The 18,939-nt window shown below is 43.1% G+C and overlaps 1 non-coding gene across 1 annotated transcript; it reads left to right on the top strand.

Annotated features, from left to right (window-relative positions):
* Nucleotides 1–8,633: 8,633 nt before the first annotated feature.
* LOC131217718 (small nucleolar RNA R71) lies at nt 8,634–8,740 on the top strand. Its single transcript, XR_009157309.1, has one exon. It is a non-coding gene; the product is annotated as a small nucleolar RNA R71 (small nucleolar RNA).
* Nucleotides 8,741–18,939: the final 10,199 nt, after the last annotated feature.

The following is an 18,939-nucleotide window of genomic DNA, read 5'->3' on the forward strand; positions in this document are numbered from 1 at the left end:
ATCCCACCGCATCCATAGCAGGTATCAGAAAGCTGCCTCTGAGGTGGTGCTATACGAGGTGTTGATGGTGCTACTGGTGCTCTGGCAGGCGGGCCTTCCGCCCCTCACCATCAACCAAATACGGCATAAACCTCGATAGCGCCACAAAACGAGCCACGTACTGTGCCACCGACATGTCTCCCTGCACCAAGGTTTCGAACTCTAGTGCTCTTTGACGATGAATGTTGTCAGGGAAGTACTGCTGCTCAAATCGATTAATAAAATTGTTCACACCCCAAGTGCAGGGTTGTGATGTAGTAATAAACTCGGTAAGACCGAGGTCGAATCCACAGGGACTGATACCTGTACGTTATCTGAAACCAAGTAGAACTAGAACTAGACTAAGATGTGATCTACACCAAATAGAATTTAAGAAATAATTGTGGAAGAATTATCTAAGACTTTCAGGAATTCTGAGAAAGGGAACTAGGGATTCAGAGGATCCACTTGTAGAGATCAGGGAGATCGTATGCTCGCAGATGGAATTCAAACTGAACTTACTTGATTTGGTTCTCAAGAGATGAAAGGTATATAAATTAGGATGGATTCCATCATCTAACCATGCCCAGGAGACATAGCAAACAACAGGGTTAAACTAATTACCAACCAATCAACAATGTATGAAGATCAGGAAGGGTACTGTCATCCTACCATGCCCATGGGACAATGATGAACAACAGGGCTTCCTGAGAATATAAAACTGGAAAGAAAGTATTCAAGGCCATTGCAGATCCATTGTAATTTCAGTCACAACAGATCATTAAAGACACAAAACATTCCTTTAATTAACTAAAAAGCCACATCAGTTCAGTTTAAACCAAAAGAAGGCATAAATAAAGACTCCCATCACTTTACAAGCTTCACCTCTTAGCCCTAGCTAAAAGGTTTAGCCGAGCATGATATAGGTTAAATTCCAACTAAAAAGAAGAAGAAGGAAAAAAGAAAAAAAAACATTAAAGGAAAGGAATAAAAGAAAAAGGAAGTAGAACACCACCGTTTCCACGTAGCAGCAGCCGAACCCCACTGTTTCCACGTAGCAGCAGAACACCCAGGACGTGCTTCTCTCTCTCCTCCCCTTTTTCCTCCAGCCCACGACCCTGCTCGTGCAGCAGCAACCAAAACCGCCAGCCACGTCCCTCCCAATTGATCCGATCCTCTCCACGTCCCAAAGCCTCCCCCTCTTATGCAGTTGTCCGCCTCTGCTCCTCTCCATTCGCAGCAGACTCCTGGTGGAACTCTGCCTCTTTTGCGTTCGTGGGCTGCTGGGACACGATCAGACGTTCGCGTAGAAAAAGAGAAAATGCTTTCCGCTGATGATTGGTGAGGCCCAAGATCGGGACTGTCAACGAGATCCACGCCGTCCATTGGTATCCTCGTGGAAATCCAGTCAGGACAGGGTGATTTTGGCAGGTTCTTGTATGGCCCGATGGATGCTGTATTCCGCCATCCACCATAAGTTTCGGCGATCAAAATCCGCTATACGTTACTTCCTAGGAAAATTTCACCTAGGTGATGGTCTCAAGCCTCTTTGGAATCCACTAGACGGTTCAGATTGACCCGAACCCATCAGAGGATGGCCCACAACGATCCACCGCAGGCTCTGTTGCGAAACAGAGCCTGCACGTTTGAACGCTGTGATGGTCGGTGGACCCCACAGTGATGTATTTTGAGAAATCCATTCCGTCCACTAGGTTCAGGACGAAAAACCCTTAGGAATTGAGTATTTTTTGAAGAGAATCGGTGGGGTCCACAAGCTTGCTTAGTCCGCCGTCTATTCGACGTTTATCAGGTACTCTGCCTTTGTGTGTGTGCATGGGCCAAAAAGAAAAGCTAGGCGACGATGTTGGTCACCTTGCAGAGCGTATGGACGGTTCTGATCATCGAGAGCTGTAATTGATGGGGCCCACTACGCGAAAACGGACGAACAGCGTCCGTTTGCTGTTTCCGCCTGCGAGAAGGATCGGGTCAGCGTCGCTGACCCGATCGGCTTGATTCGGTGCACGCCCGGTCTATACACTCCTCGTATACACACGTCACGTGTTTGGGTTCCAAGGTGACGTATGAGTAAAATCTGATCCGTCCATCCGTTTACTCATCTCATTTTAACCGTCTAGACCAACTTTGAAGCATATCCAGATATCAGGCGGGTCCCACATAACGATTAAAGGGGCTAATCTATGCATTGGACCACTTCCAGAGGGATCCAATGGATGAAATTTCACATGTACGGTTCATTTATGGTCCTCAGGCCACGTATGGAGTTTCGAACTGATCAGGTGGTGAGAACCCTGTGATCTTGCATTATGGACACTTTTCAGGCCACTTGAGCTTCAATTCCGTGATTTTCTTGGGTCCCTGATGTGTAATTCCTTCGTTCTTGGTCTTCTAGAGTCCGTGCCTTGCCTTGGTGCTTCTGGAGCGTCGAATCTATGCATTTTACCACCCTTTTTCAGTCCAGGCTCTTAAACACACCCTGCATTACAAACACGATTAAATTAGTCCGATAAACAGTATCATGTGTGTAACTCTATGCAACAACTGGGTCTGATATGCAATATTTGACCCTCAACACAACCCCCAACCAGCATTTTGCTAGTCCCGAGCAAAGTATGCGAAAAATAAGTTGAGAATTACAGGAGAATTTCTATGAACTCAAGTGATTTTGGAACACAATCTAGATATTTAAAATTCAACAATTCATGAATGTTGGGCCTTACTCTCTCCTAGACTCAAACACACGATAAACTTCATAACCAAATTCAAAGTATTAGTCCCTTAATTAGAATAATCCTAAACATTGAGTTCCACAGGTGTAAAGTGTAATCCCAACTTTCAACATTAATATTCAATTCTTTATTTCAGGATATCGTTGGTAACCAACAAGAGAATTCATAATAACCAAAGCTTGCCTCAAAGATCATCTTTTCATTCTTTAAGCTCTTTTTTTTTTTTTTTTTTTTTAATTTCTTTAAACACTAAAAACAACAAGAAGGGGATTAAGTCCTCACCTATAGGGAGCAAACCTATAGTGAAGATTCTTTGCCTAACCTTTTCAACGGTATCTTTTCCTTTTAATTTATCATGACGGGTGATTGTTCAAGTTGGTTCCTTCTATGCTTACTGATCACCAAATTAACCCTTCAGTTTCAAACTGAAATCTTAATGTGTAAGTGAGATGTGACATGTGAAATCATGACTCAATCAATGTTTACAACTTCTAATCATGGATTAATACTAAACTTAACTGTGAAATCTAAGGAGCAACTGAATCCAAGAGCAGTAAATCACCAACATTCCATATCCTGTAATTCTAAATCAAAGATGGTCGTCCAATCACTTTGAATTCATCAGAAAGTCCAGAAAAAATTTAAAAATTTCCACAATTTTTGCTCAAGAAAATACTGATTAGGTAAACTAATCTCCCACCCCCAACCTAAAAGCTACATTGTCCTCAATGTAAAAGATATGAGTATGGAATGCACATAGAACAACAAAAGTAAAGAAAAAGTGAAGGGAAGATAGTACCTGAATGATGAATCATGAGAGACTTTCAAAGAGATCGCAGCATGGAATCCAGTCAGCACGAGAGAGAAAATAACACTAACAAAAATAAAATCCTACCTATACCACTTTCGCAGGTGCTCTCGATTGCATTTAGCGCATGCAACAAGCCTTTAAACCCCTAGGTTACCCCTAGTGGACGAGTTGCAGTCTCGTGAGGGTTTGCAGTAATGTTACCCACAAACATTGAACTAGCTAGGACGATGAAATAAGTTGAAAAGCTGGGTTGCCTCCCAGGAGCGCTTAAGTTTACGTCTTCAGCCAGACCAAAGCAACTACCATAATCCTATGAAAGCGATAAACCTACCTATACCTCCATCAGACTAGGAGATCAGTCCTGGTAAACAGGATCAGTCAGAGGCATGGACATGTCCTCTGAATCAAATTTCTCAACAAATGGTTTCAATCGATGGCCATTGACTTTAAATTCCTTGCCATTGTCGGGATCTCTTATCTCAACAGCCCCATGAGGAAAAACAGTAACAACAATGTAAGGGCCGGTCCAACGAGATCGAAGCTTACCCGGGAAGAGATGTAATCGAGAATTATACAAAAGGACCTTCTGACCGGGCGTGAATGATTTTCGCAAAATGTTTTGGTCATGAAATGCTTTCATCTTGTCCTTGTAAATTCTCGAATTATCGTACGCATCATTCCGGATTTCTTCAAGTTCATTCAATTGAAGTTTGTGTATCGAGCCAGCGTTGTCCAGATTGAAATTAAGATTTTTGATCGCCCAGTACGCTTTATGTTCCAACTCCACAGGCAAGTGACAAGCTTTTCCATAGACAAGTCTAAAGGGAGACATTCCAATAGGGGTTTTAAATGCAGTACGGTATGCCCATAAAGCATCGGTCAATCGGATTGACCAATCCTTACGATCTGGGTTAACCGTTTTCTCCAAAATGTGTTTGATCTCCCTATTGGAAATCTCAGCTTGTCCACTTGTCTGTGGATGGTATGGGGTGCTCACCTTATGAGAGATACCGTATTTCTTCATTCGGCTCTCGAATGGTCTATTACAAAAGTGTGAGCCCCCATCACTAATGATGGCTCGAGGCGTTCCGAATAGAGAAAGGATGTTCTCTTTCAGGAATTTAATGACCGTGCGATGGTCATTCTTTCGACACTAATCGCTTCAACCCATTTAGTGACATAATCCACGGCGAGCAAAATATACAGATTTCCAAATGATTGGGGAAATGGTCCCATGAAATCGATGCCCCAGCAATCGAATGCTTCAATGATAAGGATGGGATTCAAAGGCATCATATTTCGACGGGACAACGCTCCCAATTTCTGACAACGCTCACAAGCTTTGCAAAACTCATGAGTGTCCTCGAACATAGTGGGCCAATAGAAGCTACCCTGCAGAATTTTGGCAATGGTCTTTATGGCAGAAAAGTGACCACCACAGGCCTGTGAGTGACAGAAGGAGATGACACTCTAATGCTCATCGTCTGGCATACATCTCCTTAAGATTTAATCTGGGCAATATTTAAATAAATATGGATCGTCCCAAAAAAAGTTGCACACCTTGGTAAAGAATTTCTTCTTATCTTGCGCAGTCCAATGTGTTAGTATAGAACCTGTGATAAGAAAATTAGCAATATTAGCGAACCAAGGTGAATGGGAGACTCTAAACAATTGTTCCTCAGGGAACATGTCATTGATATGGGTTGTCTCAAGGGAATCGAGGTATTAAGGCGAGAAAGGTGATCGGCCACTACGTTCTCTACTCCCTTTTATCTTTAATTTCCAAATCAAATTCTTGGAGTAGAAGGATCCATCTTATCAAGCGGGGCTTAGAATCATTCTTAGAAAGAAGATACTTCAATGCCGCATGATCTGTATATATAATGATCTTGGATCCGATCGTAGGACCTAAATTTGTCCAAGGCGAACACTACGGCTAAGAGTTCCTTTTCCGTAGTCGAGTAGTTCACTTGGGCAGATTTAGAGTCCTACTTGCGTAGTGAATGACGTAGGGCTTCTTATCTTTTCTCCGGCCTAGACCGCCCCAAGAGCATAATCAAGCGCCGCACATAAGTTCAAAAGGGAGGTTCCAGTCGGGTGGCCGCATGATAGGTGCAAGTGGTTAACATGCCTTTAAGCTTGGTGAAAGCTTCCCGGCATTGCGCCAATCTACTCGCACGGAGCATCCTTTTGAAGAAGATTACATAAAGGGCGAGAGAGAAGACTAAAGTCCTTTATGAATCTCCTGTAAAATCCTGCGTGTCCTAAGAAGGATCGCACGTCTCTGATGTTCTTGGGTGGAGGTAGGTTAGAGATAAGATCGATTTTTGCCTTATCTACCTCGATTCCTTTGGACGAGATGATATGCCCAAGGACAATTCCCTTCTGAACCATGAAATGACACTTCTCCCAATTAAGTACCAGGTTCTTTTCTTCACATCTTTTCAGCACACATTTAAGACTTTCCAAGCACTTGCTGAAAGATGGACCATAAACAGAGAAGTCGTCCATGAAGACCTCTAGATATTGCCCCACCATGTCAGAAAAAATACTAAGCATACATCGCTGAAAGGTGGCAGGGGCATTACATAGTCCGAATGGCATCCTTCGATAGGCAAAGGTGCCGTAGGGACATGTAAATGTGGTCTTTTCCTGGTCTTCAGGGGCTATCTCTATCTGGTTGTAGCCCGAATACCCGTCAAGAAAACTGTAATAGGAATGACCAGCTAACCTTTCCAGGATCTGATCAATGAATGGTAAAGGGAAGTGGTCTTTCCTCGTGACGGTATTCAACTTCCTGTAGTCAATGCACATTCTCCAACCAGTAGTGACTCTAGTTGGCACGAGTTCATTATTAGCATTGGCTACGATGGTGATTCCGGACTTCTTAGGGACCACTTGAGTTGGACTCACCCATTGACTATCAGATATAGGGTATATAATACCCACATCCAATAGTTTAAGAACCTCGGCCTTAACCACTTCCTTCATGTTGGGATTTAGTCTACGTTGTGGTTGCCGAGCGGTTTTTGCATTATCCTCAAGATATATGTGATGAGTACAAATCGAGGGATCGATTCCTTTGAGGTCCGCTATCGTCCATCCTAGGGCTCCTTTATGCTCAATGAGAGTAGATATAAGCATACTCTCCTGTTCTTTCTCCAGGTGGGCAGAGATCACCACCGGGTATGTCTCATCTTGACCTAAATATGCATATTTCAAATCAGAGGGCAAAGGTTTTAGGTCAAGCTTCGGCGGCTTGAGGTTAGACGGTAGGGGCACTACATCAGTTTGTGGTAATTCTTCAAATTGTGGCCTCCATCGGTTAACTTCAAGTACCGGTGCAGTATCGAGCAAGGCGCAAGTCTCCCTAATCATGTCATCATCAAAATCATGGGAGTGGGCCAGGCATGTCTCTAGATGGTCGGAGGATAAGGTCAGAGGTGTCATATCTTCCACGAAAGAGTCAATCATGTTAATATCGTGGAAATCGTCATCATCCTCTGAATTGCTGCCGTTATTGAAAAAAATGTTTGACTCCAATGTCAAATTTCCAAAAGACATAGTCATGATACCATTCCTGCAATTGATAATTGCATTTGACGTGGCAAGGAATGGGCGACCAAGAATGAGAGGAATCTGAGTGCTCATGTTATTGATGGGTTCAGTGTCCAGGATGATAAAGTCTACAGGGTAGTAAAATCTATCAACTTGGACCAACACATCCTCAATTATCCCTCTTGGTACACGAACAGAGCGATCAGCAAGTTGTAGTGTGGTTCGGGTGGGTTTTAATTCACCCAAACCTAACTGTTTGTATACCGAGTAGGGAATTAAATTGACGCTCGCTCCTAAGTCAAGAAGTGCGTGATCAATTCGATGGTTCCCGATTACACATGATATGGTTGGGCTACCGAGATCCTTGAATTTCTGCGGCACGTCTTGCTTCAGGATGGCACTCACTTTCTTAGTCAAGAAGATTTTCTTTTGAATAATTTTCCGTCGCTTGGTCGTGCATAAGTCTTTTAGGAATTTGGCATATGAAGGTATCTGTTTAACGACATCAAGTAGAGGAATGTTGACTTTCACCTGTTTCAACACCTCTAGGATATCCTGAGAGTTAGAGAGAGGTTTTGGTGAAACCAACCGTTGGGGGAATGGAGCAACTGACTTCTCTAGAAGTTCCGGTTCCACTTTTTGTGGGACATCACTGGATCCATCATTGTTGTTCTCTTTTGGTTCTTGAGGCTTTTCGGGCCTAACCGGAAGAGTTTTATCAATGATCTTCCCACTCCTAAGAGTGGTGATGGATTTAGCATGTGCCATCTGATTTAAGAGCTGAGATCATTATTCTCGTATTGCGGTTTAGGATTGGGGAGGGTTGTGCGGGAAGCATCCCCTTTTCTATAACCGTCATACGAGAATCTATCTTTGCATAAAATCTGTGATTCCCCGCATTGCCTGAGCCGGCTCTTGTATGGGATTTTGAACCGGTTCCTCTTGAGGTTTTACTTGATTTGGATTTTGATTGAAGAAACCGGAGGAGTCGCCGTTTGTCCATTCCTCCAACTAAAGTTTGGATGATTTTTCCAGCCAGAATTGTATGTGTTGGAGTTAGGTCCAGTAAAAGGTCTTTGATAGTTATTTACGGCATTGGCTTGTTCATTCAACACTCCTCAAAAGGCAGGTATTGTAGGACAGTTTTCAGTTGTGGAATGTAGCAATAACAGATGCCAAAAACAAATTCATTGACCTTATCCTTCTTTCCTTCCATGGCCTCAACTTTCCTTATGAGCGTAGTCACTTTACACTTGAGATCATCTTCTTCTTTCAAGAGATATAATAAACCTGTCTCCTTTAATTGAGTAGGCATAGACGTGTTGTTCGACTTTGGGTAATTGTCCCTAGATTGTGTTTTTTCATCAAAACTGTCGAGGTAGTCCCATACCTCGTCGATATCTTTATTAATGAACTCTCCATTACACATTGTCTCGACCATTTGGCGCATGGAAGATGTCAGTCCATCGTAGAAAAAATTTGTAATGCGCCACGTTTCAAATCCGTGTTGTGGGCATGAACTGACCAAGTCTTTGAACCTTTCCCAACATTGAAAGAATGTTTCATCTTCCTTTTGGGCAAAGTTCATGATCGCTTTTCTGAGGGTAATCGTTTTATGATGTGGGAAGAATTTTTTTATGAATTCCCTCTGCATGTCGTTCCATGTGCCAATGGATCTAGGACGCAGTGAATGTAACCACGTCTTAGCTTTCTCTTTTAAGGAAAAAGGAAAGAGTTTCACCCTAATCCTCAGATACATTAGGAAAACATAATGTAGCTATAATTTCATCGAACTCTTTCAAATGCAAATATGGACTCTCTGATTCAAGTCCATGGAATTTGGGAAGGAGTTGGATAACTCCTGGCTTGATGTCCATTTGTCCTGTGTTTTCAGGAAAAATCATGCATGAGGGCGTACTCACTCCCGCCGGTTGTAAAAAATCTCGTAAAGTACGAGGCGGGGGTGCCTGTTGCACCTCATTTTCATCCTGGGTATCCTCCACCCTGGGTGGAAGTAGAGGAGGTTGGTCTTCAGCCATAACCTCAGTTAACTCAGGGGATTTCGAGCGGTGTCTAATCCTGCGATGGATAGTCAACCCCTCAACCACTCCTCCTTCAGTCAAGAGACGTCGAGTGTCGTCACGGGCCCACTTGGGCATGAAACACTCGCAGCCCTCAATTCAAAGCCTAATCCTAAAGAAGGAAAAAAAAATCTAAAACGAAAGAGAGGGAGAATTGGAAAGGAATTACCAAATTGAAGCTCCTAAGTTAAGGACCTGCAAAATAAAACAAAAATAAGTTAGATTCTATAAAGGAGAGAAACGATACTTTAAAAGAAAAATAACAGTAAATTAATTTCTAAAAGAAACTAGGAAAGCCTAAACTAAAAAGTAAATTACTACAAGAAAAATTGAAAAATAGAGAGTAGGGAAGGAGTGTACCAAAATAGAGATTTCTATCTTAAAGGCCTAAAAAATAGGAAGGTTAGTTTCTAAACAAAAATCCTAAAAATAAATTAAGAAACAGAATTAGATTCAAAAAGTGTTAGAATTAGAAAGTTAATAGAACCAAAATAGAAAGTCAATTTCTAAATAACCTAAATTCTAAAAATAAACTATTTCCTACAGAACAGAGGATACTAGAATTAGAAAGTTTCTAAAATCTAAACCCTAATTTTATAAAAAGAAAAAGTAGAGAATTTAGGAAAGAATTACCAATTTAGAGATTTTATGTCAGGATCCTACAAAACAGGAAACAAGTTAGTTTTAAAAATCAAATAGAAATAAAAATCTAAAACTAAAGTTAATAAAATCCTAATCTTATCCTAATTCTAAAACTAATTAATTTCAGAAAATCGTAACTATCAGTCCCCGGCAACGGCGCCAAAAACTTGTTCACACCCCAAGTGCAGGGTTGTGATGTAGTAATAAACTCGGTAAGACCGAGGTCGAATCCACAGGGACTGATACCTGTACGTTATCTGAAACCAAGTAGAACTAGAACTAGACTAAGATGTGATCTACACCAAATAGAATTTAAGAAATAATTGTGGAAGAATTATCTAAGACTTTCAGGAATTCTGAGAAAGGGAACTAGGGATTCAGAGGATCCACTTGTAGAGATCAGGGAGATCGTATGCTCGCAGATGGAATTCAAACTGAACTTACTTGATTTGGTTCTCAAGAGATGAAAGGTATATAAATTAGGATGGATTCCATCATCTAACCATGCCCAGGAGACATAGCAAACAACAGGGTTAAACTAATTACCAACCAATCAACAATGTATGAAGATCAGGAAGGGTACTGTCATCCTACCATGCCCATGGGACAATGATGAACAACAGGGCTTCCTGAGAATATAAAACTGGAAAGAAAGTATTCAAGGCCATTGCAGATCCATTGTAATTTCAGTCACAACAGATCATTAAAGACACAAAACATTCCTTTAATTAACTAAAAAGCCACATCAGTTCAGTTTAAACCAAAAGAAGGCATAAATAAAGACTCCCATCACTTTACAAGCTTCACCTCTTAGCCCTAGCTAAAAGGTTTAGCCGAGCATGATATAGGTTAAATTCCAACTAAAAAGAAGAAGAAGGAAAAAAGAAAAAAAAACATTAAAGGAAAGGAATAAAAGAAAAAGGAAGTAGAACACCACCGTTTCCACGTAGCAGCAGCCGAACCCCACTGTTTCCACGTAGCAGCAGAACACCCAGGACGTGCTTCTCTCTCTCCTCCCCTTTTTCCTCCAGCCCACGACCCTGCTCGTGCAGCAGCAACCAAAACCGCTAGCCACGTCCCTCCCAATTGATCCGATACTCTCCACGTCCCAAAGCCTCCCCCTCTTATGCAGTTGTCCGCCTCTGCTCCTCTCCATTCGCAGCAGACTCCTGGTGGAACTCTGCCTCTTTTGCGTTCGTGGGCTGCTGGGACACGATCAGACGTTCGCGTAGAAAAAGAGAAAATGCTTTCCGCTGATGATTGGTGAGGCCCAAGATCGGGACTGTCAACGAGATCCACGCCGTCCATTGGTATCCTCGTGGAAATCCAGTCAGGACAGGGTGATTTTGGCAGGTTCTTGTATGGCCCGATGGATGCTGTATTCCGCCGTCCATCATAAGTTTCGGCGATCAAAATCCGCTACACGTTACTTCCTAGGAAAATTTCACCTAGGTGATGGTCTCAAGCCTCTTTGGAATCCACTAGACGGTTCAGATTGACCCGAACCCATCAGAGGATGGCCCACAACGATCCACCGCAGGCTCTGTTGCGAAACAGAGCCTGCACGTTTGAACGCTGTGATGGTCGGTGGACCCCACAGTGATGTATTTTGAGAAATCCATTCCGTCCACTAGGTTCAGGACGAAAAACCCTTAGGAATTGAGTATTTTTTGAAGAGAATCGGTGGGGTCCACAAGCTTGCTTAGTCCGCCGTCTATCCGACGTTTATCAGGTACTCTGCCTTTGTGTGTGTGCATGGGCCAAAAAGAAAAGCTAGGCGACGATGTTGGTCACCTTGCAGAGCGTATGGACGGTTCTGATCATCGAGAGCTGTAATTGATGGGGCCCACTACGCGAAAACGGACGAACAGCGTCCGTTTGCTGTTTCCGCCTGCGAGAAGGTCGCTGACCCGATCGGCTTGATTCGGTGCACGCCCGGTCTATACACTCCTCGTATACACACGTCACGTGTTTGGGTTCCAAGGTGACGTATGAGTAAAATCTGATCCGTCCATCCGTTTACTCATCTCATTTTAACCGTCTAGACCAACTTTGAAGCATATCCAGATATCAGGCGGGTCCCACATAACGATTAAAGGGGCTAATCTATGCATTGGACCACTTCCAGAGGGATCCAATGGATGAAATTTCACGTGTACGGTTCATTTATGGTCCTCAGGCCACGTATGGAGTTTCGAACTGATCAGGTGGTGAGAACCCTATGATCTTGCATTATGGACACTTTTCAGGCCACTTGAGCTTCAATTCCTTGATTTTCTTGGGTCCCTGATGAGTAATTCCTTCGTTCTTGGTCTTCTAGAGTCCGTGCCTTGCCTTGGTGCTTCTGGAGCGTCGAATCCATGCATTTTACCACCCTTTTTCAGTCCAGGCTCTTAAACACACCCTGCATTACAAACACGATTAAATTAGTCCGATAAACAGTATCATGTGTGTAACTCTATGCAACAACTGGGTCTGATATGCAATATTTGACCCTCAACAAAAATCCTCCCACGTCTAGACATAATCAGGTCCTACAACACGGGTAATGGAGGTCTACCAATGCTCGGCCTCTCCCTAGAGAAGAAATACAGCCAATCAAACTCGCTGCTGGGTCATACATGTCATAGTATCAAAAATCTTCTCCACATCGGAGTGCCACCTCTCAGCTGCAGTTGGATCTGACTCGCCCTGGAAACGCAGAGGGTCAAGCTGTCTGAAATCTTGAAGAAGGGCGCTCGCACGTTCCTGCTCTATGTGGGCTGGTGAAACAACTGGATGCCTGCCCTATCCCTGAAGCACAGCTGTCACAGCCTGCAACATCTACTATAACTGAGAGGCACTCACAGGTATGGTCGAATCTGCATCGGTCTTAGGTGGAGGAATGATATCCTCTGCTTAAGGAGAAGGGATCTCTGGGGGTGGAGCGGAAATCGCAGGTGGTAAAGCTGGAGCCTCAGGTGGTGGAGCAGGAGTCGATCGAATCACTCTCTTGCGCGACATGTCCTATAGAAAAGAACAAAGGCACCTATCGATCTTTTAAAACTCCCGAAGGCACGTTAGGGGACTAAATCAGAAGGTTACAAACTCGAAACCTAATTGACCTAATATCATACTAGATATGTGATGTTGTTCTAAGTTATTCCCAAGTTATGCTTTGATATCAACTTTTGTCATGCCCCAAACTTGGAAACCGGGCTCACAAAATTTTCGACTGTTGAATCCAGCTCCAACAGCCTCCGTAGAACCCCATTCTCGACTCCCAGCATCCATTTACTAGGTTTTGATCCTAGGATCCTATAAGGAGGATTTCAAACATGATTTGATTCGTAATGAGCATAACTATAAGCATAACCCACAAACAATAACCACAAGAACACCATCACAAAATCCACTATGATTAAAAACTTTTAGTACAATACGTATGAAAGGAAAATACAATATAATGAAAGTAAAAGAAACTCCAGAAGCTCAAATGCACACTCTAACTGTGGCGAGAGTATGGCTGCGTCCTGGAGTCACCTGCACACATCAATCATGCATAAGCTTATAGACAGCTTAGAGGGTGGTGTAAGTGTGCGTGTAATGTACATGTGCTCAGAATGTAATGTCAGAGTAATGCGGAATCATGCTGATGGGTACATGAATGCAATCAGCCATACCAAGGTTATGTGGTGCAAGATATGAATGCTATTGGCCATATCAAGACCATGCGATGCGAGATGCAACTCAAGCATGTCAATCCTCATCTAAATCCTCATACAACTCATCAAATATCAGTACAGTTCTCATTTTGGATAATTACCAGGGTCTAGTACACTCTACGTCAGCTTGCCGCCCCTATCCGAATGCACAACTGGGAGAGTGGAAGAGACCTCACTATCCGCCTGCAAATATCAAGCCCGGCTCGTTAATAGCGGATTTATTCCTCAAGCTGGTCAAACTCAACCTAGAAATTTCTCCCTCACTTAGGCGGGTAAGGTCACACCCCTTTCCAACCGACCACGATACAGTGGGAGACGCGATCTACTGGTATACGACCCTCGCGTGCTCATGTATCCACTCGGTCTCGACGTTGAAGTCATCCTCTGGTACCATTAGGTTTAGAGATTTTCACCCAGGGACATCTATGGCGCACCGATTCTAGAAACAGTATTTTCGGTATCCAAATCCGTCCATCCACAATGTGTTTGTGGAGGTTATGGCCCTAATGTCGTTAAGGCATACAGTAATCACAATCACACAAATACAAAGATCATGAGTCATGCAGTCCAATCATGCATCAATCCTATGCATACAGCGTGCTCACGTGGGATAACTCCGCCTATCAGGGAGTTCCATAAACCACCTGCACTATGGCATATGCAATGGCTAATTAAATCTCATAACAAACATACAGATGATGCGAATGAGCATGTATCACGATGCTATGCTGTCACAAACTCATAATCGGCAATGGTAGCCGATATCGGCAATCGGCACCGATAATCGGCATCGATAATCAACCTCGACGCAAGGCGGGGTCCATAGATGGACGGACGATGATAGATCAATTAAAATTAATAGGGCCCAAGCGTTTGGGTTAACCCACTAGAAAATGATAAGGAAAGGCCTAACAAGGCCTAAGGGAATGTCACAATGTGGATGTCTAACCATCACTGCCCATCAATGTAGACCTTTAACCAACATTGCTCCCAAGGAATGGCACTCAAAGAGCCAATCAGATAGGGGCCCACGGCCTAGCACAAGGGCCAAATATACATCATCATGAGCCTCAATTACATCAAATGGAACGAATCAAGTGGGCCGATACAAATGGGTCGAATCGATGGGCCGAGTCGAATAGGCTGAGTCGAATGGGCTGAGTCAAATATGCCAAGCCGAATGGGCCAAGTCGAATAGGCCAGGTTGAATGGGCTGAATCAAATAGGCCGAATTAAGGTCGAATCAATTGGGCTTACCAAATGGGCCAAATCAATTGGGCATATAAAATGGGCCGATACAAATGGGCTGAATCAAGTGGGTCGTATCAATTAGGCCGGTCGAATGGGCCTAATACATATCACTATGGGCCTCTACCCATGGGCTCCAAATATATCACAATGGGCCTCAACCCATGGGCCCCGAATATGTCATATTAGGTCTCTCAAATACAACAAGTAGACCGCACTACTTAGGCCGCACCATTCATCCAACTATAGAGATCATTTTAGAGCATTATCCAAACAATGAATCAGATCAAAAGATCACCTGGACCATACCACAAATAGCAGTGGTGATAATGATTCCCATAGTTAAAAATTTAGGGGGAAAACAAATATCATATTAGCCCAAAACTTCTGTATCCCAAAAGTGGTTTCAATGGTGGGCGTTCAATTCACTGTTTCCTGTGGTGTGGTCCATCTGATATCTGGATCTGCCTTATTTCTCCTTCCCAGCATTGGTGCAAGCTTGGCAAATGGATGGACGGCTTAGATATGTCACATACTTCAGCAGTGGGTCTCGCCCGTCCAGCGCACTGGATGGTGTGGCAAGACCCATACATCATGGTGGCCCCACACAATTGGATGGATGGTTGGACACAAACATCAAGGTGGGCCACTGCATGGACGGTGCAGGTACACACATACCATGGTGGGGCCGTACATGGTAGATGAAACACGTACACTATGGTGGGTTCCAACAGATAGACGGACGGCTGGGAGGGCACTTCCACGTGCAGTTTGGTGTTGCTACTGTAGCTGGCCCATCATCAAGGCAGATGGACGGCTTGATGAAACACATATCTCATGGTAGAGCCCACAGATGGGTGGTTGGCGTGAATGAAACCATGCATCACGTGTGGCCATCCAACACCGTCCGGAAGTGGATGGTGTGGTTACAACATATATGCCAGCAGTGGGTCCCACATAGGTGGGCCATCCCACCTCCCTTTCTCAATATAATATAATATAATATAATATAATATAAACATCACTAAATGCCCACCTTCCAGTCCCTGGACGGTGGATAAAATATTTTCATCATGGTGGTCCCACATCCAATGGGCCACACGTGTTGGATCAAGGTGATATTTGTATTTAACTCCATCCAGGCCTGATCACTGGATGGTATGGATCATACATTAAGGTGGGATTTCCACTGTCCACGGTGTGAATCTAAACCATTCTTCAAGGCGGACAGCAATAGGAAAATAGAGAGAGAGAGAGAGATAGAAATGATGGATGGGCCCTGCCACTATGGGCCCCTCATGTTTACAACACATACATCATAATGGGTCCCATGTATAAGTGGGCCCTCAAATGCAAATCAACAGTAGATTACCCACCTATTGGCCTCTTTCTTGGTCCTTTAGCCTCCTTAGCTCCTATGCTCAACTTTTGACGGTGGATGATGGAGTTTTGATGGTGGGGATGAGAGATGAGAGGTGGGCCACACTTGTTATTTTGGGAGAGCTTAGGAAGGCTTGGACGTGGGGTGTTGCTTGGGAGGTTTGAGAAATAAGAGAGAGAGAGAGAGAGAGAGAGAGAGAGAGAGAGAGAGAGAGAGAGGATAGGATGATATGGATGGGTGTTGTAAGGAAGGGAATGGGAAGGTAAGGTCTTGTTTGGAACTTTTGTAAAAGAGGGATAGGTAGGGGAGAGAGAGTTGACTTTGTGGAGAAAGAGGGATGGGTGTTATTACTTGAGGTATGGAGTGTACTTGACTTGTACTTGACATTGATTGATTGATTGATTGATGGGACATGTTATAGAGATTCTCTCGAAATTCGCAACGCGCGGCGTTTCTTGAGAATAAATGTGGGCCCACATCTTCTGACATGGGTATCTGGTCGGTGCGCGATTCACGGCATTGGAACCGCGGTAACGGCGCAGTCGCAGGAGTACAAGTTTCGGGTCAAGCTGACTTTGGTATGTAAGACTCGGCTTAGGATTACGCACAGATGTCGGATACGGGTCGAGGGTTGCTGAAATTCTACCGAAAGGACCGCAGGAGCCTACTGAATGGTACGGTCTTGGATACGGGCCTTACACTTGTTGTCCCCTGCACTCGATATCCAGCTCGCATCGGTATATCCTTCCAATACAGTAGGAAACTCTGAATAGAATAGTCCTAAGTCTTTGGTTGCTTTTAAGTAGCCAAGGAATCTATTGATTGCATTCCAGTGTTCAGTACTGGGGTTACTAGTAAACATACTAAGTTTACTCACAGCATATGCGATTTCAAGTCTATTGCATTGCATAATATACATAAGACTCCCTATAGCACTCGCATATTCCAATCGTGCAACTGCTCTTCCATTATTCTCTTTTAGATTGATACTTGAATCAAATGGGGTTTTTGCTTCTTTTATATTTAGATGGTTAAACTTGTTTAGTATCTTCTTAACATATGAAATTGACACAAAGCATAACCCCCACAATGTTTTTTAACTTTGATACCTAGGATGGTATCTACTTGTCCAAGATCCTTCGTTTTGAATATGGAAGATAAAAACCTCTTTGTTTCAGTCATACCTTCCATTTTATTACTAATTATTAACATGTCATCAACTTACAAGGAAATAATAATTATACAGTTACCATCTACTTTAGAATATATGCATTTATCAGCTACATTATGTATGAAACCATCAGATAGTATTTTGGAATCAAACTTCTCATGCCATTATTTTAGTGTTTGTTTTAATCTATACTAAGATTTGATTAATCTACATACTTCATTTTCATTTCCTGGTAGAATGAGTACTTCAGGTTGTTCCATATGTATACCTCCTCATTGAGGTCACCATTCAGAAATGCGGTCTTTACATCCATTTGTTGGATGTGAAGAATAATATCCTAATGAATGTTATCTTAGCTACAAGAGAATATGTGTCAAAATAATTCATCCCTTCTTTTTGTCTAAAATCTTTAGCTACTAGTCGAGCTTTAAAGTTTTGGATAGTCCCATTAGTGTGAAATTTAGAGCTGGGTATCGGACCGAGTCGGATCGGATTGGGTCCAACTCGATTCGGTCCAAAATCTACATGGGCTGACCCGAACTTGATCTGATCCAGGACCGAGTCTGGGACATCTGACTCGAACTGATCCGATACACGATTGGCCTAACCCGTATCGAGTCCGATTCGGTTAGTGAAACCGAGTCGGATCGGGTTGGGTACGATTAGGATCGAATTTTTTAACAATGAAAATCATTATCCTCGCTGCTATTTTTGGTGTGGTCCATTTGAGCTTTAGATATGATTCATTTTTTTAATGCTCTAAAATAATCACGAAAAATGGATAAACGGTATGTATATAATAAATACATCATTGTGGGGCTCATGTAATTTTGATCTCATTTGAGCCGCTCGTACAACTCGGAGCTCGAGGTGTGTCTCCGTTCGTCTTTGCACGACACATATCTCCACAGCTGTTTGACGTGCAGTACACAAAAGTGCAGACATGCACAGGCCACAACACGAAAGTGCAGCTGGTATCAGGTGTGCATTGTTATATTGATGTCAGCAAGTTTTGTAGGTCTGATCATGGATCATGAGGTATGTGTTATATCCAAACCATCCATCCATTTGGCGAGCTCGTCTTAAGGCTTGAGACGAAAAATAAGATAGATCTAACTATCAAGTGGACCACACTGAAAAAAGTAGTGGGGGATTGAACGTCTACCATTGAAACCCTTTTTGGGGCCACAGAAGTTTTGGATCAATTTGAAATTTGTTTTTCCTCTTAATTCAAGTCTTTGTGACCTTATGAACAGATTGGATGGAAAATAAACATTATGGTGGGCCCATATAACTTTGATCTCCTTTGAACCGTTCGTACAAATCGAAGCTCAAGGAGCGTCAGTACTTGTCTTTACACGACACGTACCTATAGCAACTATATACCTGGTGTGTGGTACACCAACAAATGGCTCTTTTATCGTACTGAATAAACTCTGTTGGGGCCCACTGTGAATGCATGTGGTTTATCCACACCGTCCATTCATTTTTCCAGATCATTTTAGTGGTTGAACCCAAAATTGATGCATATCCAAAGCTCAAGTGGACCATACCACAGGAAAAGGTAGAAGTATTGAT

This window comes from Magnolia sinica, chromosome 10, assembly GCF_029962835.1.
Source record: "Magnolia sinica isolate HGM2019 chromosome 10, MsV1, whole genome shotgun sequence".
Lineage (NCBI taxonomy): Eukaryota > Viridiplantae > Streptophyta > Magnoliopsida > Magnoliales > Magnoliaceae > Magnolia > Magnolia sinica.